This window comes from Equus caballus, unplaced genomic scaffold (genome assembly GCF_041296265.1).
Source record: "Equus caballus isolate H_3958 breed thoroughbred unplaced genomic scaffold, TB-T2T haplotype1-0000016, whole genome shotgun sequence".
Classification (NCBI taxonomy): Eukaryota; Metazoa; Chordata; class Mammalia; order Perissodactyla; family Equidae; genus Equus; species Equus caballus.
This window is the reverse complement of record NW_027222391.1, coordinates 12,859,984-12,884,051: the sequence shown is the minus strand read 5'-3', so window position 1 is coordinate 12,884,051 and position 24,068 is coordinate 12,859,984. Positions and strand designations below refer to the sequence as shown.

The window sequence follows — 24,068 nt, the reverse complement described above, 5'->3', positions numbered from 1 at the left end:
GTTTCTTTTTCCTTGTGTTTCTCACTACAATTTCAGCTTGACGGTTTTTGGTGATGTGTTTTTCAGTTTCCTCTTTTTTTATGTTTCGTGACTCTGCCTTAATTTTTGTTTTGTGGTTACCATGAGGTTTGTATAAAAGGTCTCACAGATGAGATAGTTCTTTTTCTGCTGATGGCATTTTTGCTTCATTTGACTAGGCAAGTTCTGTCCTTTTCTTCTTCCCTTGCTATTTTTGTTGTCAAAATTCTTTCTTTCTGTATTGTGAATTTGTTACCAAATTGGAACGGTTAATGTTATTTTTAATGCTTTCTTTCCCTTTAACCTTTGCATCATAATTGTTTACTAACATGTTCTGATACAGAGTTGCAGTTTTCTGATTTTATCTATTTATCAACTTGTTTAAAGCTTTGTATCCTTTGCCTTTTCATTTCAGACAGGAGAGCTCTTTTTGACATTTCTTATAAGGCAGGTCTAGTGGCGATGGACTCCCTCAGTTTTTGTTTCTTCCTCACACTTTATTTGTCAGCTGCAGCAGTGGACCCCCAGCTGTCGCAGCATCCAAGGACACAGAGCTGATTATTACAGTGTTGATTAATACAGTCCCTAACTAGCTCTCAAATACTTGTACTTTTCTGCATCCTTTCTGAAACCACCCTAGTCGAAGTAAGCAACTAAGTAACTGGATGACTTTAATGACCTCATGTCTCTGATCCTCAATTTCTTGGTTTGTGAAATGAGGCAGTTAGAAGGAACACCAAGTTTCTTCCTTCTCTATATTCTGTGATTATCAGAATCTACAACTATGGAGAGACTCAGGGAAAAATCAATTCCAGTGTTTTGGGAAACCATCTCACTTTCTCCATTTAAATTAACTCTTGGGGTGACTGAGATTGTGCCTCATATCCTCTCATAGCACTGCTCGTAAGGACAGTCTCAGAATCTTCAAGACAACTTAAAAGAAGGCCCTTTCTCTTAAATAGGAATCTGCCTTATGCCATGTTTTGAGCTGTAGAAAATATTTTAGAATGAGATTCTAGTGTTGGTAACAAATTTATCTACATTGCTAATTCATCTGAAAGCTCCTATTCTTGAAAATGTCCCATGTGGGGGTAAAGAAGTTCCATGTAAAGGTTTAGTCCATTTTTGTTGACAATCTCTTGAGTGGATGTTAAAAACCTGGATAACAGGATAATGTTCATGGAGATTGGGGGGAGGGACAGTGATGAATGAGTTTGGTTGACTTTCAGCAGTAGTAAGGTCAAAATGAAAGCATTATAAAAGAAGAGTAGAGATTTAGGTCAGGGCTTTCTATGAAAAACAAGTAAAAACCATAAGCAGATGGAAAAAGTTTAAGTGACACAGTATGGCAGATTCCACTGATGAGTTTAATAGGCAGCCATTTTAGTGGCACAGAGAGTAGACTGATTCAAGGGACAAGAACCAAAAAGCAAGGGGTCCCATCCTGCCCTGAGGATTCTTTTGTTCTGAAGTGTGTTAGCCCAGCTGAGTGAAGACCTGGGGAGGATGTCGTAGATCCTCTAAAAGGGGCATCCATCAGCTGCAGGAAGATGTGCCATCTCTCCCCAAAGCTCATTAGCAGATTGGAAGTGGCATGCTGCATTACTCTGATTAGCATTAATTTTATAATTCTAGGCATAGAACTTTCCTCCACATGAGTCAGCCTTCACACAAAAACACAGACGCACATGGTGTGGATAAAACACAAGTAACCTTACTGCTGCTTCCCATCTTCCAAGGACCCAGTGGGAAGGAAAACGTGGTTCCCTAGCAAAGAGGGGAGTTAAGGGCTGGAGTTTTCCAGCTCTCCAAGCTGGGTGCAGGTCCCACAAATCGGGGAGAAGTGCAATGCCATCTTTCTGGCAGACCAAGACTTTGGGAAAACTGGGTCCTTCTGATCTGGTTAGGGAAGACGCAGTACTTCCAACAGCCACTGCAGCAAGGCAACAGCAGCATTACAAGTGAGATGAGGAACGTTACCTCAGAGCCTCCCAGGGAGAGAGCATTTAGGCCCCTACCGTTTATTGGGATAACTGGTTCCTGGCCCTTTGGAAAATACCCAGTCATCCCAGGGCTAGACTTCTCAGGAAAAGTAACTTGCCAATCCCTTTAAAATTTGCAGCTAAAACCTATCTACGCTTTTATTTGTTACATATATTGTTGGGGCTTCATTTCAAACTGCTATATTACAAAACTGTGTTTCAGATAACTTTAAATCCATGGCAGTGACTTTCAAATTCTTTTGATGGCAACTCACAAAATAAATCTATAAATTATTTTTTATCGTAAATCAGTATATACGCACACACACCAAAGGAATATAAAAATTTTATGAAACTGTTCTTACCTTTTTACGTGTAATACACTCTAATATTATCTATTCCATTTTGTTTCATTGTTTTTTAAGTGCTTGTCACACTCTCTAGAATTATTTCATAATCCACTAGTTGGTCAGGACCTGCAGTTTGAAAAGCACTATTTTAAAATTATTGCTTGCAGGTACCCTAGCCGGTAGTCTGGTATCCAGATTTTTAAAAGGCTTATTAAAATGCATCATCAAAAAGCAATATTTGCTAAAGGACCCTCAGTCTCTATAAAGAGCACTCTCTTGGGGATTCCAACCACAAGTTACCAGATAAATAACCAGCTTTCCTTTGCAGAACTGAGATGTGAGCTCAACACCAAGTAAAAATGACATAAAATCAGAACAAAGTTGGAAAAGGAGGACCACCTCCAAATGCAATATGTGGTCCTTCTGGGAAACATGACGCAGCCTAGAGTGAGGTGAGGGGGACCAAACAGAAAAAAAACATTAATGGAGAAAAAATCAAGCTTGTAACTTCTGTCTCCAGGCTTCACAAGGTGCACTTGTACTTCCAACCCTAAGAGACAGAGTGATGTTCAGCATGACTCCATAATCCTGTGGCCTTGAGAACCTCAGCAGACATCAGTTAAGTCATTTAAGGATAACTGCAAATTAAATTAGTTCATCCTAACTCTATATGACTCCACTCATAGTTGGAAGTTAGTATATTGATAAGGAGATCTGATCGGTGGTTACCAGGGAAAACGGGGGGTGGGGGGAGGGCACAGAGGGGGAAGTGGTGTACCCACAACGTGACTAACAAAAATGTACAACTGAAATCTCACAAGGTTGTAATCTATCATAACATTAATAAAAAAAAAATTAGTTCATCCTAATTACGCAAAAATGATAAATTCAAATAAGCAAGGTAATTCAATTCTGAATTAAAAATTTTTTCAATCACTTGACATCTCAAATCAAAGCAAATGGGTAATGTTACCAATTATATCAATTCGACTCTATATTTCAATACATAAACATATGATGAACAATTAAAATTCTTATGTGATATGCATTTAACTTGTTAACATTTATGCTACAGTAGGGAACCACACTCGAGAAACAGGGCCATGTCCTTGAAAACCAAAGAAGGTTATCACAAAAGAGTCTTTGTAAGAATCCAGCAACAGGATGAGTCCCCAAAATCTATTAAATAAACTATCCCACAGGAAAAGTGAGGCAGATCACACTAGTAAAGGCAACACTATGGAAGCTTATGCAATAGTTATCAAGGGAAACATTTGATACATAATAAAAATATTTAGTTTTAGGAAGCAGTATGATAGGCTCTGATATGGTTGCACTTATGAGTACAGGACTTTCATAGGAAGGAAAGAAATGGAAATTCACTGAATGTTTGTGTTTTGTCATGCATCACTAAATACCTTCGATTACATTATAGCATTGGAAACTAGGAAGCAGAAATGTGAAATAACTTGTTGTAGGCCACACAGTAATAAATGACAGAACTAGGACTTAAACTCCATCTTCTAATTACACATCCATTATTCTTGTCACATCAATACCACTTTATCCTGAACTAGTACTCAAAATATGATAGTGCTTAAAATATTTGCTTAAGCATTTCTTAGGATTTCTGATCAAGGTCAATTCAAATTCCAATTTCAAGGCTAATGAATAAGAAAGTGACCTTTAAAAGGAAAAAAATACGTAAAAAATATACATGCATTCCGGGTGGCATCATGAATCTTCAAACTTTCGATATTCTTTGTGTCTCGTGTAAGGATGAAAAAAGTTATCTATTGCTGTATAACAAACCACAACAAAGTAGAGTAGCTTGAAACAGTAACTTATTCTTGTCTCTTATTGTTCTGTGGATTGGCTGGGATTCGCTGGGCAGTTCTTGCTTGGGGTCTCCTAGGAAGTACAGTCAGATGTCAGCTTGGGCTGAAATCCTCTTTGCCTCTATTGTGCTGGATGTCAAGATGGTTCATTTCTGTGTTTGCTGAGGATGCTGGCTGTTATCTTATTCGGGGCTGCCAACTGGAGGGCCTGCATGTGGCCTCTTCGTGTGACTTGGGCATCTCTCAAAGTGGTGGCTGGGTTCCAAAAGAAAGCATCCCAAGAGGATATATTCCAAAAGACCAGGCTTCTTACAGCCTAGCCTCAGAAGTCCCAGAAAGTCACCTCCACAGCATCCTATTGGTTGAGCCAGTCACTGAGGCCTAGGGGGAGGGATGTAGACTCCATCTTTTGATATGAGAAGCAGCAGGCAATAAGGGAGGGAGGGAGACTGCCCATCTCACCTTAGTCTTTAGCCTCCCATCTGGCATCTCTACTTTACCCAACTGAGTTAGAAGGGGAAATAGATGATACAACTACAATAACACAAATTATTGTGTGGTGTTTTCTCTATCTCTTTGGCACTCTCTCTTTCTCTGGAAACACAGCACTTCTTGAATGAATGGATAAATGAGTCTCTCCCTTTTCCTCTCTACTCCTTTTTTGCCTCCTCACCTTTCTTTTCTTCTTTTTAACTGCAGATGAAAGGTTAAAAAAAAATGTGTTAAGCAGCAACATACTCTAATTAGTAAATCTTATAGTTAGTTTCTACTCAGATCTCCCATTTCATGTCTACCTGCCCGATTCAGTCATCGTCCTATCAGGGAAGGTGATAAGAATGCAAGCAAAGGAGAGAAGAGAGGGAAAAATGGGAAAGCAAAAGTAGATTATCGAGGGAAGAAGGAAAATATAAATGGGAAGGGAAATAAATCAGGAGCACTGAACACCGTTAAGCCCAAATGGCTGAAAAGACAAAGGGAAAGAAGCAAATTTTTCCCTTATGATGCTGCATCCATCCTTCCTTCCTTTCCAATCCATGGCCGCCATCGCCAGCCTAGTCTAACCTTATTTCTTAATGCCTGAATTTTTGCTATATCATCTTACCTAATCTCCCTGCCTAGTTTTTACCCCTTAGAAATCATCAAAAATGGGGCCAGCCCGGTGGTGTAGTGGTTAAGTTTGTGTGCTCCTCTTTGGCGGCCTGGGGTTTGTAGGTTCCCATTCTGGCACAGACCTATACACTGCTGATCAGGCCATGCTGTGGCAGGCGAGCCACGGATGAAATGGAGGAAGATGGGCACGGATGTTAGCTCAGGGCCAATCTTCCTCCAAGAAAAGAGAAAGAAATAAAATAAAATAGATCATCAAAAACACTCCTTTCCTCATGGTGCTCTCAGTTACAAAAAAAGAAAAGAGAACACTAAATGACTTCTGAAGGATTAAGTCCAATAGAAACATTTTAAGAATTTTCATAATCTGACCTAACTTTCCTTGCCACTCTTGTTTCTCAAGTCTCCCATATGTGAAACTCTTTACTCAGCCAGAGCACTCTACTCAATGTATCCAAATACACAGAAAAATGAGACTAGATCTCACTATTACATCATGAAAAATACAAAACCTGAATCAAGGAAAATAACAGACAACAAAAATATTACATTACAGAAAGCAGTGTGGTGACATTATAAGCTTCTAATTATAGCGCTTATGGTCCAGCTCACTTCTCATGAATACAGCCTTCTCCTTTTGTCTTCTGTCCTTTGCTCTAAGGATCCTATCACCAGGAGCATTCCCCGCCGCTCTCTGCCTTCCTAAATCCTGTCTCATCAGGACCCACAACATTAACTGACTAATTTGGAAGACGTGTGATTAACAGAATCATTCTGGACCTGAAGTCCCTTGTTAACACTACAGCATCAGATTTGATTCTCGATGGACACCAAGTCACTCAAATTCCATCTCAGTTTTTACTCTGTAGATTTGTTCAGTATAGGGTTGATTAAGAGACCATTCACCCCAGTTTGGTAGATAATTCAACCAGCCTCCAATCCAAAGTTTGTACAACTTTGATTTGTAGTAATTACAAACAGTAATTACAGAAACAGTTAAAACATTCATTGCTAATATTGTAACTCTTTGGGAACCTGATATAAATGCAGTTTTAAAAAAACAGGATACTTGAAGATAGTAACGTACACCGTGATTAACAAGATTTTGTGGTGAGAGTAGTTTATTGTCAGGTATAATTAAAGCTGTAGATGCTATTCTGAAAGTACAGACTTTAGGGGGCAAGGGAAGAGAGTTTTTGAAGCAAAGTACAAATTAGGAATAATTACAGTGATGGTTATGGAATGTCAACATCCATTTCATCATGATGAGCTCAGTCTCCTTCAAAATTCACTTGAGTCCGGGAAAGCATTAGTGTAAGACAAAAGGCAGCTTTGGGAAAAATACCTTTGAAGTATTAAGGAGTAGAGTGATTGGCAGTCAGCAAACATAAAAATGGACGAAAGAGTAAATGTCTTGATCACCTACGGAAAGTGTACACTTGAAGTATCTTATTAAAAAACCAGTTTTCTTTTTCATGTCCAATGTTGAATGCACCTGCAATTGTTGTTTTTTCATCTATTTTGATCCCCAAACTGGATATAACTAAATGTTTTATGGGAGTCTATAAAGGTGATGAAATTATAAAGAAAAGCAAGTGAAAGATTATCAGACAGGAGAGTGGAGGCTTCTGGGGTGATATCAACATTGTATGATTTGACATGAGTGGTGGGTCTGTGGGTGCTCACTTCATTCTCCTTGTTTATGGTTTATGCGTGTTGCTGTTTACAAAGCAGTTATGTAGAAAATCCGCTGACACTACTACCTTCGACAGTTCATTAGCCCAAGGGTGTCTGTTATGCTTTAACCAGGGCTTTGCTCATGTTCCCTTTTGCCCACATGAAGCCAGTTGTGCATTAAGAGATGACACAAACATCTCTTGAAACAAGAGATTTCTTCTTGTTTTCTAGAAGAAGTAGCGAAGCTGGTCTAGCGCTTGGTGATGTTTCCAAACAGTCCTTTTGTGAATGGCCATGAGAAGATGTCCTTCTTCAGCCAAGGATGAAGTCTTATACTTTGTATTATTTAAAGTACCTGATGCCATGCTACACAACTAGTGAGTGTGCATCCATCCATCTGACAGATATTTATTGACTCACCTACCAGCTGACTGCCTGGGAAGCCAGAGCAGTTTGCCAACTAATATGGTTAATTGGGATTTGATAAGTGCTATAAAGACACCAGAGATTCAGCAGTTTCTCCCAGCTATGGAACTTATTTTGGCTAATGGATATCACTCCCACTCCCATTTCAATCTTACAAAGGGATGCTAGAAGAGGATTGAGCAGTCAGAAGGTGGAAACTTAATAAAAATTGAAAGTCAGAGACGGGAGGGAATGAAAGCAGCAGAGGAAGAAGGAGGCAGAGACTGGACGGCCAGCAAGGCCTCAGTGCCCTGCACAGTTTAAGCTGAGCCAGGTATTCTTCCTGTTTCCTTGCTTGATCTTTGCTTGATCCTCCCTCTTGCCGACGCCCTCACCTGGAGGAGTCAAGCCCAGCACAGATGCCACTGAGACAGGTCAAAGCCAGGGAAAGGTCCTGGGATCAAAACTTGGCTAAGTATGATCCAAACTTCCAAGCAGTCAGAAGTAGAAAGAGCCAGAAGATAAACCTAACCCATTTTTGAAGGGGTGCCAAAGGTGAAAAGCAGGAAAACCAAAATTACTCATCAAGTCTAAAGGGGGAGCACAGAGCCAGAAGCTGAGAGGAGAAGAGGAGTCAAGCGAGTCAGTGCCAGGTAAAAACAGAAATAGAGAGTTGAAAAAAAAAAACAAAAACAAAGCAAAGCGAAATGAAGGGTCCAAGACAATAATTGGGAGCATTCCTTGGGGTTTGATAATGGATTTTATGGGTTAGCTTAAGTTAAAAGCAAAAGATGTGAGCAGATACCTTCCTTCCTTCTGACATTATCTCCCACCTTATCAACAGTCCATTGTTACCAAGGCATTAACAACACTTACCAAACAAAGTCTAGAAGCCCTTTGGGCAGTCTTGCTAAGAACCATCTTAGTCTAGACTGATTTGGCCTTGAGGATGACCACATCTCCTCAGGACAGTTCTCCCTGGAGTCCTCCATTGGCTATTTTGGGAAATGACGCACTTGGACAAATGGTCTACCTAAATGAATGGTTCAGGTCTGAGCAGCATGAGACACTGGCAGATAGGAATGCCTCCCTTAGCAGCAGGAAATTCAGCACTTACCATGTCCCATGCGGCATGCTCTCCCAGAATACTTTTAATATGATATCCCAGTGTATTTAACATTTTAAAATTACTCCATTTGGTTAAAATCAATTAGATTTTTTTGAGGATCTTGGTCTTTCTCCAGCCCAGTTTAAACCATAATTTCCTGAAGACTAGGATTATCTCGCCATGTTCTTTTTCACGTCCCCGTCGTTTCTAGTCAAGCCTCAAAACGTGAAGTCTGCACTGTGGGTTCATAGCACCTCAGAGATCATCTCGATTCTCCCCATCCCACAGTGGGAAATTGACCTCAGTGAACGTGGAGTAGAGTGTTTAGTATCAGCCTTAAAATAAGTGTTTTCTTTTTTATTGTCTTTTCTTCCTGTCTGCTTTTCAGAGTAGAAGCAACAGTAATTTAAACTTTTCTACTATGTGACCTACACTCCACAGGTACCTTATAATAGCTGAGCCAGGGCTTAACAAAGGAATTGGGTGTGTGTGGTATTTGTGTGAGCATGTGCTTGTGTGTGTGTGTGTGTGTGTGTGTGTCACAATCTGATTGCCGATGTGGGATGGGAGATGGGAAAGAATGTTTAGGCACTTGTGTATTTATATCAAAGAGATGGTAGGACCCACAAAAAAGAATTCATTTTTTGTGATGTTAATGTTATATTTTGGGGGGAGGTTTTGGGGGAGGAAGATTTGCTTCTAAGGGGTGGACTCATATCTCTGTGTGGGGAGGCTCAGTTATAACGACAACTGAAGTCTCTCCTGGCGTTGGCATATTTCATTCTCGTAGGGAGAAATGCAATGCTCATCCCTCCTCCCTCACACCCCCCACCACTTCCTTGGTGCCCTTCCAAGGTAGGGCCCTTGGTGCTGGCTGCTCATTCCTCCCCCAGGGGTGGCTTTCCAAGGCCAAGAGGGCCAGAGAGGGCTGCTGCCAGAGATGCTTCTGTTCTGGCTCCTTCTCACTCCCCTTCCTGTCTGCTGGGCCTTTTGGTGGCAGCCCCTAGTCCTGACGGGGTTAGAGTACCACCCTGGAGCGGATGGTGTGTGCACCAGCAAGCATCCAGTCAATTCATGAGTTATCCTCTGCGTGAGCTGGGCTGTGATGTGCCGTTATCTTCCTGCTCCCATTGTACACTTCACACACCAGCTTTCTCTCCAGACAGTTGTTTGATCACTAACTACTTCGAATATCATGACCATAGGCTCATTTATTTTTTTCTGTTTTAAAGGATGGTGCTGGTGTGCACAGGGAGCAGCCACGTCAATTTACACATTTGCCAAGGTATCCGATTGTGAGCTGCCTATCAAGGTGCTGACTTTAATAAAAGCTTATTACCATGAGCATTATTTAGCATTTATGTGGCTCCTCACAATTGTTTACCCATTATTTCTCAGCGCTCCCCTGTCCAGGTGATCAGTGTTAGCAACCCGCATTGTAGAGGCAATAAATCCGGGGTCCTGGAGAGGTTTTAGTAATATCCCTAAAAGGACACAAAGTGAATAACCACAGAACAGTGACTTTCCTGGAACCCCTTGAAACTGGCCTGGACCCCTCTCCCTCTAGCATACTTGGCGAGTTCACTCATTCCATCATCTGGTTTGCAGACCTGCACAGGGTGGGCTCTTCTCACAGATTGCAGCTCCCATACCCTGAGGCCTTCCCTGGCAACCTTATCTACAACAGCATCCCTTCCCCAAGGCTCTATCACATTCCTGTGTTTATGGACTCCACAGAGCTTAGTGCCACCTGAAGTTATCTCGTTTATGTGAAGTTGTGTGTCTTTGTGTTTGTTGTCTGTCTGCACCATTCAGGAAGGTCATCACTATGAAAATAGCAGTCTTGCCTGGGTTGTTCATGCTGTGTCCATCCTCTTTGTTGAAAGCACCTGTCATTACAGTAGGCACTCAGTAATGCTTGTTGAGAGAATGACAAAGACAGACCCTGTAAATACTGTTACTCACACGTCATTTTCTTTGCCTTTTTATCTCTTTCTGGATTTTCTGGCCATAGTCACACATACAGTCAGTTATTCTCAATTACGCTGGAGCTAATGATCCAGGCTGTGGATGGCCCAGGTCCTTGGCTTCCTTCCCTCTCTGGCTTCCTCTCCTCTGGAGATTCCTCCAGATCTTTCGGTCTTTTCTGGCCTTAGTTGAGAGGGGTCGAGAGGAGAGTAGGGCAATGAAAGTCCTATTAGACAATTTTGCAAGTTCTAATAGCTTTTGACAGGTACAAAGTTGAAATTATTGATCTGAAGATTTATTTTTTACCTTATTTGTGGATTTAAAAAAATGCATCTGTTTTATATATGCAGTACAGTGAAAAGTGCTTTGAAGAAGTTAAAAACACTGGATAAATGTAAGAGAGAATTATGTATGTATGTAGTCCCATTAACCTTGGTAATTGAGACTTGGTTGTAGATTTAAAATATAATTAGTTTTGATAGAACAGTAGCTCACACTTTTCTAATGGGTAGAGCCAGACGAGGCTTAGAAAACGTACCTTTGGTAGATTTTATTTTTGAGCCATCAAATCAAGACAAAGCTTACAATTCCTTCAGAGGCTAAAAGGGTGGCAGTAGTCGTGATTTCTCATCAACAAGTAAGAATAGGCAAATGGTCTTAAACGATTGAGTTTTCTTGCTTCAAATTTCAGGACAATGAGAATACAGTTTCCTCCGAAAAAATCTTAGGCTGATCTTGGAAGAAAGACCCCCTGGATCATCTAAAAATAAAGTTTTCTATTTAAAGGTTGGTTTTAATGTTCATTATAGCCCTATGTGCTACCAGAAAATGGTTTGCCTTTTTGTTTTAAACATAAGGAATCAATGTAACGCCTTATACCTGATAACCTGTGCTGTTGTATTTGGTCCTCCCTACAACTCTGTCCATAGATATTATTGTTGCCACTTTATAGATGAAAAAACGGAAGCAAAACCATTAAGTGCCTTCCCCAAGGTCTTAAAAGAAGTCACCAAGAAGGTGGTGTGGCTCAAGTCTCCTGACTCCAGTTTACTATTTCCCACAATAATGTTGGAAAACCACATTGGAACGGGAAGACTCATTCCAAGTACTGCTGTCACACCAGCAAGCTTCAAAGGTCAGGCAGATATTTTACTTTACGGTTAAATTGGCCACGTTTGCTCAGTGTGTGCTATATCCCAGGCCCTGTGCTTTGCCCTGGGAGGATTCTGGGAAAGTAAAAGACGGATTAGACTTTTCTGGCTCTTACAAGCTGGTGGGAATGGGAGACACATACATACAAACGTGGAAGGGCAAGGGGGACAGTGCACTAAGAGAGATACACAGCTCTGTGGGAGCAGGGGAGGAGCAGTCTCTGAACACGTTCCAGGAAAGGAGTCACCTTCCATGCCAAGATGAACTTTGCATGAATAAAGATTTAAGTGAGGAAAGATTGAGAAGAGTGAAGAGGGGAATGGGGTGTCGACCAAATTTCATCCACCTGCAATTTTACTTACTCAAATTTTATCTACCACGGCAAGAAGTTAGTGTCTAATATTTTAAAATTACTTTTAAATACAAGTATTTGCGTATTAGTTATATAAATAGAGGTAAACACCAGAACAACTGTGATAGAAACGGCTCAAGTGGTTTCCATGGGGAATGGAACTGGGGGGATAGGAAGGATTGGGGTTGTGAGGTGGGGGAGGGCCTGCCGTGGTTCTTTATAAAGCCTTCAGTACTATTTGGTTTTAAAGGCACAGGTATGGATTCCTTAGATAAATATTAATTTTTAAGTGAGCCTTAAAGAATGAGTACGGTTTCTCCAAGGAGAGGGAGGAGGTGGGTATTTATAGCAGAGGACCCAACATTAACAGAGAGAGGCGGCAGGAGAGCAGAGGGAAGAGCAGGTGACCCATTAGGATGACTGTGGAACACACCTCCCTGCGTGGGGACACCTGAGCTGGTGCTTGATTGCAGAAGGCCTTGGATAGAAGGGCGCGCACAGACACACACACACACACACACACACACACACACACTCATGTGGTTGTCGGCAGGAAAGCAATAAAGGGTATTGGGCAAAGGGGTGATATGCTCAGAACTGAGCTTTACGTACAGCAGTGGTTCTCACCTTGGAGATTACCTTGCTTGTTAAAATTGCTGGGCCCCACATCAAAGTTTCTTCTTGAGTAGGTCCAGAGTGAGGCCCGAGAATCTGCATTTCTAATAAGTTCCCAGGCAATGCTAATGCTGCTGGTCTGGGAACCACAATTTGAGAAGCAATAATAGAGTAATCTGGCAACAAGGAGAAGTCGAGACTAGAGTAGTGGGAGAATGAAGGTCAAGGGACTGTTCCACTAGGACAGAGCAGAAGGAATGGGGCCCTGATGGTGAGTGACGGTGAGAAAGTCCAGAACAGCAATCAAGAAAACAGACTGACGGCTTCAAAGGATAGAGGACCATTGGGCCATGTTCTGGGTCACACCAAATCACAAATCACTGTTAAATCTCCAGTGCTTGGGCCAAGTATGCCAAGAAGCACCTGAAATTCATTTTTAAAGCAGCAATCCTGTCTAGAAATTAAGCTGTGAGTTTTGCCTTACTTTCCCTTTCTTCCCCATCTCTAACCTCATTCTAGTGCAATTTAGGTTACAAAAGCATCTTCCAGGGAGAGCATTCATATCTGCACGTGGTCAGAAAGTGTATCTGTCTGTATATATAAAATCGTATTAAAGCTGGTTTCCTTATTATTTCATTTTAGAACATCCCTGTAGCTAAATGGTGTTCAAAGTAAACATGGAGAACAGAAAGCATCCATCTCTACCTAGTGGGGCAAAAAATGACTGAATTCCCATACCATATAAATACCCCATGAAAAGACAGAGGAATCCTTGATCCACCCAACATTCACTGAGTATCTGCCTTGTGGCAAGCACTGCGGATGTGCTTGGATACAAAGATAAATAAAACGTGGGCTCCACTCCCAGCAGTTCAACATCTAGCCGTCTTTGTCCCATGCTCTTAAATCTTGCTAAGGCTTGGGTTTTGTTTGTAATAGAAATTCTAAAGCAGGGACAGAAGAAGTTATCTTTTCTAAATTGCCCACCTCTGTTGTCTAATTATTCCACTGAGGAAAACACTTGGTCCTGGATTACTTCGCTGAGCTCAGATATGTTTTGCTGACACACAGAGTCTGGGCAGCATCCAGCCCCCCGTTTACTCCCTGGTCTTTAAGTCTAGTAAGTATTTTATCATTTACACCTTTCGATGTCCAAAGAGAGTGCCGCTCGGGGTTTAACACATGTAATTTCCTTTACTACCTCCCCAAATAACAGGGTCATTTCAGGACCAGGACAGTTTGGCACTGGGACGTGTTTCCCAGAAGTACTAATAGTTCGAGAGAGGAGCAAGTGTCTTCACATCTGCAGGTCTGGGTGCCGAACTTTCTACTGTCGGTGAGAATCATGTCCCAGTGAAAATGTAGAAGTGAACCAACCCTCAAAGGGATAAGGTGACAGGGAGTGGTGTTTACTTGAGTCAGAGAGTAACTGAAAATGACTTCTGCAGCTGGAATAAAACAAAGGGTTGAAGGTCAACTTCCTCTTTGATTTTGGCTAGTCAGCAGTTCAAGCAGCCTTTTCAAATGTTTCGTGTCTGCTGACTTGTCCAACTCTATAAAAGACCCCACATCTTGCACCAACCTGTACCTCTTGGGCACTGGAGCGAAACAAAAGGAAAAATGTTCCGTCTTATTAGAATTAATGAAGTCATGCCACTCACATCCGTCCACGTTACTCCACTTTGGTCACCACCATTGTGGTCCATGCTGACATCATTTCTCTCGTAGATTACTGCAGTGGCCTTCTCACTGGTCTCTCACATCCTGTTTACCCCATCCAAAGCATTCTTCACATTAAATCACTGTAATTCATTAATTCACAGTATTAATTCACAGTAATCTTTTGGAAACTCAAATAATACAACTAAAATCTGAATACCCTACACATATAAAGAAATCCTAACTTAAAAATTTCCCCTGGCTCCCCATTGCTCCAAAGACTTAACTAGTTCATTTGGCCCAGAGAACTCTGCTTAATCGGTGCCTCCCACGCTTTTCCCTCTTCTTGCTGCATCACGTTCCTCCCTCCTCACTCTCCCTGCTCTCATCACCCAGATTCCTCTGCCTGGAACACTTCTCCCTCCCTGCTTTGCCAAGTTGTCTCCTACTCACCTTTTACCTCTTAAGCCTTATCAGCTCCTGAGGGGTGGGTGAGGAAGACCCTCTTCTCCTTGGTTAGGCCAAATCCCCATGTTTTAAACTCCCTTGGCACCGACAACCAGCTCATGAACCCTTCATAGAATGTAACATGGGACATTTACACAATCTCGTATGATTAATTTCTGCCTGATCTCCCCTCTAGACTGTAAGATCCATGAAGGCAGAGACTCTACCTTTTTGCTTACCATTGTATTCTAGACCCTGGCATAGTGTCTGGCACATGTTAGGTACTAAATAAATTCATTCTGAAGGAAGGAAGAATGAATGAGTGGTAAATTGATACTTCTAAAATAATAAAGAGGAGGCCTAGCATTTTAAATGAGTGATAATAATGGGGTAGCACATATTAAACTTCTAGTGTTAGGTAAACACTGTTCAAAACTCTTTACTCATTCATTCCAGTTCCGAGGACCAACCCTATGAGTACACATCAGTATCTGCACATAATAGATGAGATCTGAGACTCAGGCTACTTGTGCAAGGCCAGGCAGCCAGTGTAAGGTGAAGCCTTAACAGTTGTCAATATTGTTACTCTATTTATTACTATTCTCACCTTGGTGGAGTTCCTAAGAGTGCCATCGTCAAAGGGGGTGGTGTTGGGCAGGCACAGCCCACCCCCAGGCCTCTGAGCGCCTTCTCAGGCTGGGCCTGGAGTGAGAGTTTGGGGGCCCAGGGGCTGTGAGGGCCTGCCCACCGTATTGGAAATGGCAGATGGAGGAAAGGATCCTTCAGGCTGGGCAGTGGGGAAGGTCACTCAGGCATCCAGAAACCTTCCTCAGAACCTGTCTTTGAATTAAATCTCAACTCATATCTTCCAGAAGCCTGAGGTGAGATGTCTGGCCGTGTTGCTAGTGCCGTCGCCCTCAAGAAGCCAAACAGGCTCTCAGAGTCTCTCAGGCCCTGCCCCCGGACGTGGCCCCGCCCCAGAGCATGCTGGGCAGGACCTCCCCATAGATCCCTCCCATTGCCAATGTATTCCTCCAGAGGATTCTGAGCTCTGCTTGGTGTTTCCAGCTGTGATGAGGTAAATGTAGTCTTGGTCCTCTGGAAAAGTAGATAATTAAGGCAGATAGTCCACACATGTGAAAGTGTTGTGACTTGGAAAGGGTGGGCAGATCCCAGGTTGGGAGGATTAAGGAAAGCATTGAGGGAAACCTTTCAGTATGGTGGGAAGGAAGGAGGAAAGAAGAGATGGAGGATCTCATTTTGGTTTTGGTTTTGTTTTGTTTTTGAAGTTTTTATGAAGAAAAGTTCCCATCTGATGACTTCTCTGTTTCCCTCTGGTGGTCCAGCACATATGATCAATGAGCGAGGAGTGTGGACAAGGTGTAGGAAAGTGGAATTGTTTTGAGAACTTAGGCAAGCGAGTTGACTGAGAAAACAATCACAGAAGCTCCCCCGAGACAGGGCCTCTGTTTGTTGCCTCCACTGGGTGTCCCAAGTGCTTGGAAGAGCGTCTGGCACATGGTAACACAGGAGGAATGACTGGATTCTGAGGCAGTGGTGGAGCTGAGCAACAGATGTAGAACAGAAGTTTATGGGGCACAAACACACTTGTGTGATTTTATCCAAGAGGAAGCAGGCCCTTATTTGAAGGCAGTTCTAAAACAGGCAGAGTTGGATTTTGCTAGACAGGACGAATGAAAGAAGGGGGTAGGCTGTTTAGAGCAGAGCAGTATATTTAGGTTTAGGATTAAGTGATGCCCCATGAAGTTTTCCTTGGAGAGGGAGGAAATGAAGACAAAGGTTGTCAGGTAAGCAGGGGAAAGTACGGAGTGGCTTGTAGTTCCTGAATAGGTTGAGGCATTAGCATGCTGAGGGCAGAAGCTGAGAGGATAAAGGGAGGAATGTCAGACTGTATTTTTTCAGAACACACAAGTGTTGCTGGTGATAAGTTCTAGGATATGGCCATAACTGAACTGGAATGAAGGTAAAGGACTCTAAGATGAGAAGGAGCAGACAGTGAGAGATCAGATCATTGGATGGTCTATCTGCATGGATGTTGGGGCCTCTGATTGATTCCTTCCCCTTTGAGTTCCTTTCCTGTCCTCCACAGAATTGGCATTTCCTCTAACTCTAACCTTCAGTCCATGGCATGACTCTGGACAAGAAGGCAGAAATGGGGTGGTGAGAGAGAGGGTTGAAGTAGACATCCGTTTTGTTTTTGTTTTTATTTTGACACTCAGCATTCACTCACCTTCTAAAAATAGTCCTTCTTTTGCCCTCTGGGGATCTAACCCCGTTGTCAGTTTCAGTCCATGTGAAGTGGAGCTGTTTATCACTAACGCTCTTACTTTAAAGGAGGGCATTGAAGTCAGGCTTGGCCAAAAAGATTGGTCCATGCTTTTGGCAACAGTGATTGGTCAGGGATGGGCATGTGACCCAACAGGAAACAATAAGGCACAGTGGGACTTTTGAAGGGACTAGTGGGAGAAACAACCCATTTTTAGCTGCGCTTTTAGTTTGGAAGATGTAGCTACGAACTTGCCAGACAGACTTACAAGGTAGCCAGTCCAGAATCTAGAGCAGAGAAATGGATAGAAACTGAAACTTGATGACATCAGCTGAGCCCCAATATGAATCCTCCTGCGTGAGGGCAGCCTTACTCCCAGACCTTTTTCAGGTGCCTGAGTCAACAGATCCTGTTTTTAAAGTCAGTTGAATTGCGCTTGCTATCATTTACATCCAAAGAATCCCTCACAGCGTAAGGGGGCTCTCCATCCCTGGCTCCCTCTTCTGTGCTAGCACTCTGAATATATATTACCTTCTCTGTCCTTCAGGTCGTGCCGTTCTATAAAAGAGGGTAAAGAAACCTACTTCAAAGCATTGTAAAGTTTAAATGGGATAATGTACATAAAAAGCATAAATTTGTTTCACAACATTGAAGTACAATAAGCAGTACTTAATTTTTCTAAATTAAATCTGGCTCAAAGACCCCATTTTAAAGGGTAGGAAGATATGCAATATTAGTCATTAATGGGAGCTTTTTGCCTATTTAGTTAAGTATTCACCATCAAATATGTAGGTAAGAGCCTGTGATCTTGAGTCCATCTTGGTTGCCCCTGGGACTTTCATTGCCCAAGCCCTTCAGGCCCATTGAAAGGCCAGTGGCTGCACAGCCTCTGTGCTAAGTGTGAGCAATGCCGTGTCTTGCGACAGCTCTCAAGATGATGGGGCTTGATGATTAGTCATCTCAGCATCATCACTTCATCCCTTAAAACATTGTGCTGTCTCCTAGAGGACTTCCACACAGAACCCGTCCACCTGAGGGACTCATCTCTACATCCTGATTCTCAGGGTCTTGGAGCCACTGCTACCTTTAGGCAACTCTCCTTCTCTCACCCCAGCACTTGTGTCAACCCCTATCTCCTCTCTCCTTGGAGCAGCCAGCTAAAGTCTCCTCCCACATGAGGGTCTGGACAGGACTGTACAACAGGTATCTCACAACTTCTGCTTGGGTTCAGGAAACATGAAAGCCATTAATAACTCCTGAACCCAGAAGCCCAGAACTTCCTGTAAGACAAATGAGGAAAGGTAACTTTTATTCCTTCTGGAATCCCCTCAGGTGGAGGGTAGAAACAGCATTATCCTGCTTCAAATGAAGGTTGCCTCAAGCTGGGCAAGAATCCCTGCAAAGGAAAATTACCTACTCTTGTCAGCCCAACCCCCTCCCACAGTGAAGCATTGCTAAACTTGCATAATACTCAGTTCCTTCTCTACCTCCTGGCCCCCATAGAAGGAAGGAACAGACCCCGAGTCTCCTGGGAGAGATAGGGAGGCAGCCTCCACAAATCTCTGAGCTTCCACTTGGCCTCCCTAAGGAAGACCAAACGTGTCCTTGTGACCCCAGGAAAATAGCCTAAATTAGGCTCTGATCCAGGGCCAATGGAAGTTCCAGAGGAAAGGCCTCAAGAGGAGCCCCGGGGCCAGCCCCGTGGCCAAGTGGTTAAGTTCGCACGCTCCGCATTGGCGGCCCAGGGTTTCACTGGTTCGGATCCTGGGTGTGGACGTGGCACTGCTCCTCAGGCCACATTGAGGCGGCGTCCCACATGCCACAACTAGAGGGACCCACAACTGAAATATACAACTATGTACTGAGGGGATTTGTGGAGAAAAAAAGAAGGAGAAGATTGGCAACAGTTGTTAGCTCAGGTGCCAATCTTTTAAAAAAAAAAAAAAGAGAGAGAAGAGCCCCTTCTCATAGCCTGGGCCCCTTCATTGTGGCTGCAGATTACGGCACAGTTCTGAGTGTTAATCCATGTGAAGGCTGCCTCAAGAAAGCTGATTCCCTTAGGCAGCACCTGGTACCAGAGAAATTCACAGTGCCTGAAGCTGAGATCTGGGGTTCCCATACCCAAGCCACATCAAGGTACCAGTCAATTCATGCATTTTATTCGCCCTGACATTAGGTTTGGAGTGTGGGCTTGAGGGTATAAAAATTCAGGTAACCCATTCCCATCACATTCTATGTCACTGAAAATTCTTCAGGTGCCACAGAGTACCATGTAAATGAGACCCCCACCCCCACCCCCCACGCCCCCCAAGCTGCACAGCACTGATCTCTGGGTATAAGCAGCAAGCCCATGAAATCTAGAGAAATTCCTCCTCATCTCTCCAGTCACTGTTCAGCTAATACGTTTTCCTTCTTTTGGTAAGAGTCCTGCTTTCCCATAGGAACTGGAATCTGGGAGAAAGGAAAACAGTACTAGAAGCAGAACAAGAGTGTGGGATCACTCCTGGGTGGTACTGTCACCTCATTTGGACAGTTCACTGCCTAGATGTGCTGAGTGTGCAAATTCTGTCTCGTTGCCTCATCCAGTGTTTCTCTGAATAGAAGCAAATATCTGGGCACCAGGTATGACTTGTCTTGTGACCCCAGCCAGTAAGTCAGCCCTTTTGAGCCACCACCTCTCCCTTGGTTAGAAGCTCTTTGGCAATGGGTTCGTGGAAAACATCCCAGAATGGGAGCTACATGCTGAATTCCCTAGTACTGGCTTTGCCATCGATTGTGTGATCCATTCTCTGATGTTCAAGCTGTGAGAAGCAAATTTGAAATGATGGATGTGCTATATTAAATATACCAATAAGAGCAGAAGTTAAACCTTGCAAGCTGTAGGGTTTGCTTCCTCGATAAGCCTGGCTATCTCTATGGGAACTGAAGGTTGCTTCTTTAGGCCTATAGTCGGGGAGCTAGAGCAGAGTGGAGATTTGGTGGCGAAGCGAGGATGAGCTGTCTTGCTCCTAATTTTTCCTCCCCTCTAAGTCTGAATACTGGCAGTGGTGAGGCAGGTGGTTCTAAGGGCTCCTTTCACTTTACCGTTCATGATGACCCCACACCGCCTTTACCTCCATGCCACCTTTCCCTGCTTCTTTGGATGCTTCAATCTCTTTGATGTTTTTCTTACCAGACGTTTCTCCGCTTAGCCATTAAACAGCTTTACCTTTGATGACGTGGATATGGATGAGCACAAGGATCCACTTGGTCCCTTTGGTCACTTTTGCTTCAGTGAACTCAGTGGGATGTCCAAGAAGAAACCCTTGTGTTAGGAAGAGTTCTAAGAAGGTTTCAAAGATCCCTTCTTTTGCTAGTCACACCCTTGTATAAACTGCTCCCCTTGAGTGTAAGCTGGACCTCGTGATTTGCTTCTGACTAATAGAATAAGGGAAAGGTGATGGGATATCATTTCCCTCGTTAGTTTACAAGATTGTGACTTCTGTCTTGCTAGCAGACTCTCTCCTGGCTTTGATGAAGCAAGCTGCCATGTTGGAGAGGCCTACATGACAAGGAACTGAAGGTTGCCTCCGGCCAACTCCAGCCAACAGCCATCCAGGAATTGAGGCTCTCAGTCCAACAGGCCTTGAGGAACTGCATCCAGCCAGCAGCTATAGAAGTGAGCAAAGAAGTGTGTATTTCCCCAGTCAAGCCTTCAGATGAGACCCCAGCCCCAGCTGCCACCTTAATTGCAGCCTTGTGAGAGACCTTGGAGCAGAGAACCCAGGTAGGCCTTGCCTAGATCCCTCACCAACAGAAACTATGAATTAATAAATACTTGGTTTTTTAAGCCACTAACTTTTGGGGTATTTGTTATATAGTAACTAACACACCCCTAAATTACTGTAACCTTGGTGTAAGATGTAGCATGGCTGGGAAGGCAGGCACCAAATGAGAGGACAACCTCCTTGACAGCATTCCTGGAGATACTGTCTTCAATCTCGAAGACTATCCCAAGTTCTCTTAGCTGCAGTGGTATCATTGTGCTCCCCCCAGCCCTGATTAGTCTCCAGGAGGTGAGGCCTAGGTAAGGTAATGCTGGGTGGAGTGGATGGCCAGGATGTGGGGTGTTAATCTGTCTGGAAGGGACATTTTGAGCTCGAAGTGACCCTCAGGGATCATGAGGTGTGATGATAAGGTCATTCTTCCCCTCCTCATTTTTTCTTTCCTTTTCCACTCACTCCACCATTCCTTTTTCCCTACTTGTCTCCTTTTGCCCCAAATTCTGGGTGGCTGCCTGACGACCATTCCTACAAATGATAGCCAGGTGATCTCTTGGTCTTGCAATAATTCTACCAAGCTGGGCATCCTGAGGAAGTTTCCCTCGGGAGCGTCTCTGCCCTTTCCTTGAGGTGTCCTCACATGCAGGGAGACCTCATTGTTGAGCTCAGAATGTGCCTTCCAGACAGATTACCACCCCACATATAACAGATTCTTCGGTGGGACCCACCCAGTTCCTGGACCCTGCCCTGGCCACTCCAGTGTCCACAATCGCAAAACCCACCCATACGCACACCTGCACTGATTGCTCACCTGTGAGATACTCAGGAATCAGCAACTTTTTCTAAATGAAGGTAAGTTACCATTTTCAGGAAAATATTCATATCTCTGGTCCTTTTCAGAGCTGCAAGGTCTCTCCTCCCGTCTGCTCCAGGAAGGGTAGAGGAAGGGGAAGGGTGAACTGCCCCCCATTTTCGTTAGGGTCAGCTGAGGCGTGGGGACGCGGCCCACCACCCAGACCTCCTGAGGGAGAGAAAGGCTCTTAGGAGCAGGTGACATTCATTCCTCACCAAGAGATCCAAGAGCAACATTTCCCCCTGCCACTCACCTCAGGGCCTAAACACCCCCACACTTCCAATTCCAAAACTTTCTGAGGCAACAAGGGGAAATTCTGGCTGTATCCTTCCAGAGGAACGCATCCCACCCTGCAGCTGTGTATAGTTCAGGATAGTGAGGGAGCAGATGGAAAGACAAGTTGAGCCAAGTTCTGGACTTGAAGGGTTCTTCTCATTTTGAGAAGGCCCGGAAGTTTTTAGAGTAAACTTTTTGTACTTTTTATGAAAAAGTAAAGTGTTTTAAGTACAGGACATCTGAGTAAGGTCAAATACAGGACCCAAGATAAGACTGAGAAAGCCACTGTCAGGCCCCCTACAAGGGACTGGTCATCTTGCAGAAACCAAATGAGGAAATCAGTCAGAGCTGACTTCCCTCCTTCCTTTCCCTGAGCATAAGCGCTGGGAACCCCAAACTCACTCCCCCAAAGCACCACACAGAGAACACTACTCTCTCCTAGCAGAAACATTTATTGAGGACGATCAGTATTCTTGGTTGTGCTAACCATGGTTCTCATCAGAGGATGTGTTCTCGTGAAAATGGCAATGCTTTCTCAACAAGGACTGAATGATTTCTTTGGGGACATTTTTCCTCCCTGGAAGTGTTGGAGAAGCATTTCCTGTTTGAATAGAAGAGTCAGATCTCTGAACACAGTGCTTTCATTAGAGGTGAGGGTGGCCGGAGGGACGTGGCATACATCATGCATGCAGGTGGGTCTTGGATGGGGCACAGACTCCCTTTAGGGTGGGGAAGGGGGTTGACTCTGGCATAAATGCTGGTCCTTGAAGGCCACAACTTTCCAGGGCTGTCTGATCCTGTCTCTTTTCTGTCTAACCCTTGTACGAAAACTCTTGTCAGGAGGGACAGCATCTTGGCTGCAGGATGTGGTCCTTGCCCATTCCCCTGGCTGTGGGTCAGAGAGAGCCCCGTAGTTGGAGGGATGTCCCTCGTCAGGCTCTACCTGGGCCTGCAGTTCCCCCTTCTGCTGACTTCACTCTGCAGCCTCAGGTTCGTATCTCCATGCCGGTTTCTCCTCTAGGATCTTCCCGATGGCTGCCATGAGCTCATGAGCTTCAGGAGGCCCACAGCTCACGAGAGCTGCACTTTGAGCTGGGTCTCGGAGCGGTGCAAAGGTTGACGTGAACTTGGCTTTTTGCTGGGGACTTTCCTGCCCTGTGATTTTTTTCTTGGAATTAATCCACTGACAAAACTGCCTCATTTTTTTTCTGAAGTAACTTTCAGGAGGAAACTGTTCATTCTGTGACAGATACGGGAAAGTGCCCTCTAATTCTCTGTCCTCAATAGAGTGGCTCTTCTTTCTGGCTTTAGACGTCCCAACTCCTGAATCCTCGCTTCCACATTCTCCTGCTCTGGAGTCCAGAGGTCTCACTGTCTTTGCAGCTGGTGGGAAATTCCTATCCTGGCATTTCCATGAGACATGCTTAGAGGCCCAGGGTTCCCGCCAATCCCCATTGTCCTCCAAGTGGACTTGCAGCACCTGGGAAGCTCCCATGTCCCCACTGGAGACGCTCTGGGACTGAGTCAGTGAGGAGTCGGAAGGCAAGCTATCTGAAGTAAGGGATATGTCAGCGGGAGAGCCTTTAGGCTGGCTATGTTCCCTGCTCTTCAATTGAAACTTCAACTCGGTAAGGAGCTGTTTTTTAATGTCTGATGGCTTGGAATCTTGGGGAACTGGTATTTTTGGTGAGGGACATTGACTGGTCAGGGTAGTTTCTACTTTGCTCACATTGATATTTACCATTTGGGAGCTTCCCAACTTGTTGGTTGTCAAGATGTCACAAGATTGTGATGTAAGAACGCACAGCTCCTCAGCCTTGAATATCTCCCTGAAGTTCATGGTGGACGTGGAAAAATGTTTTCAATTCTTCTCCACCATCTTTTGGCCCTGAATCATGTCCTCTCTATCACTGGAACTCACATTCTCATCCCTTGGCACATGTCCAGCCCCAGCTTGCCTTGTGGGCACCTCTCGGCTGCATCTGTTATTGTCTAGTGCAGTCTTACTCTGACTCACTTTGTCTATAAAGCTGTGTGTGAGGATCTCTGAAGTCTGTCTGCCATGCTCGATTGACTGGATGTCCTTGGCAAGCTCCTGGTCGCTATCAGAGTGGGATGGTTTTAGGGCCCCCTGTCCTTCGTTGCCCGCAGATGAGGTAGCAGGGAGTGGAAGATCCAGGATGGGGACTGAATTCGTTGTTTGCACCTTATTT

The 24,068-nt window shown here is 44.0% G+C and overlaps 1 long non-coding RNA gene across 4 annotated transcripts in view; it reads left to right on the top strand.

The window, feature by feature from the left end:
- The window catches only part of LOC138922856 (uncharacterized), a 59,325-nt gene that overhangs the window by 18,633 nt on the left and 16,624 nt on the right, over positions 1-24,068 (top strand). For all 4 annotated transcript variants that reach the window (XR_011436020.1, XR_011436022.1, XR_011436021.1 and 1 more), the window contains exons 5-12: positions 2,871-2,968; positions 7,204-8,030; positions 11,145-11,239; positions 11,406-11,588; positions 13,215-13,692; positions 13,789-13,908; positions 15,551-15,756; positions 20,459-20,731. This is a non-coding gene — a long non-coding RNA (uncharacterized lncRNA). The remainder of the gene's footprint in view (positions 1-2,870; positions 2,969-7,203; positions 8,031-11,144; positions 11,240-11,405; positions 11,589-13,214; positions 13,693-13,788; positions 13,909-15,550; positions 15,757-20,458; positions 20,732-24,068) is intronic.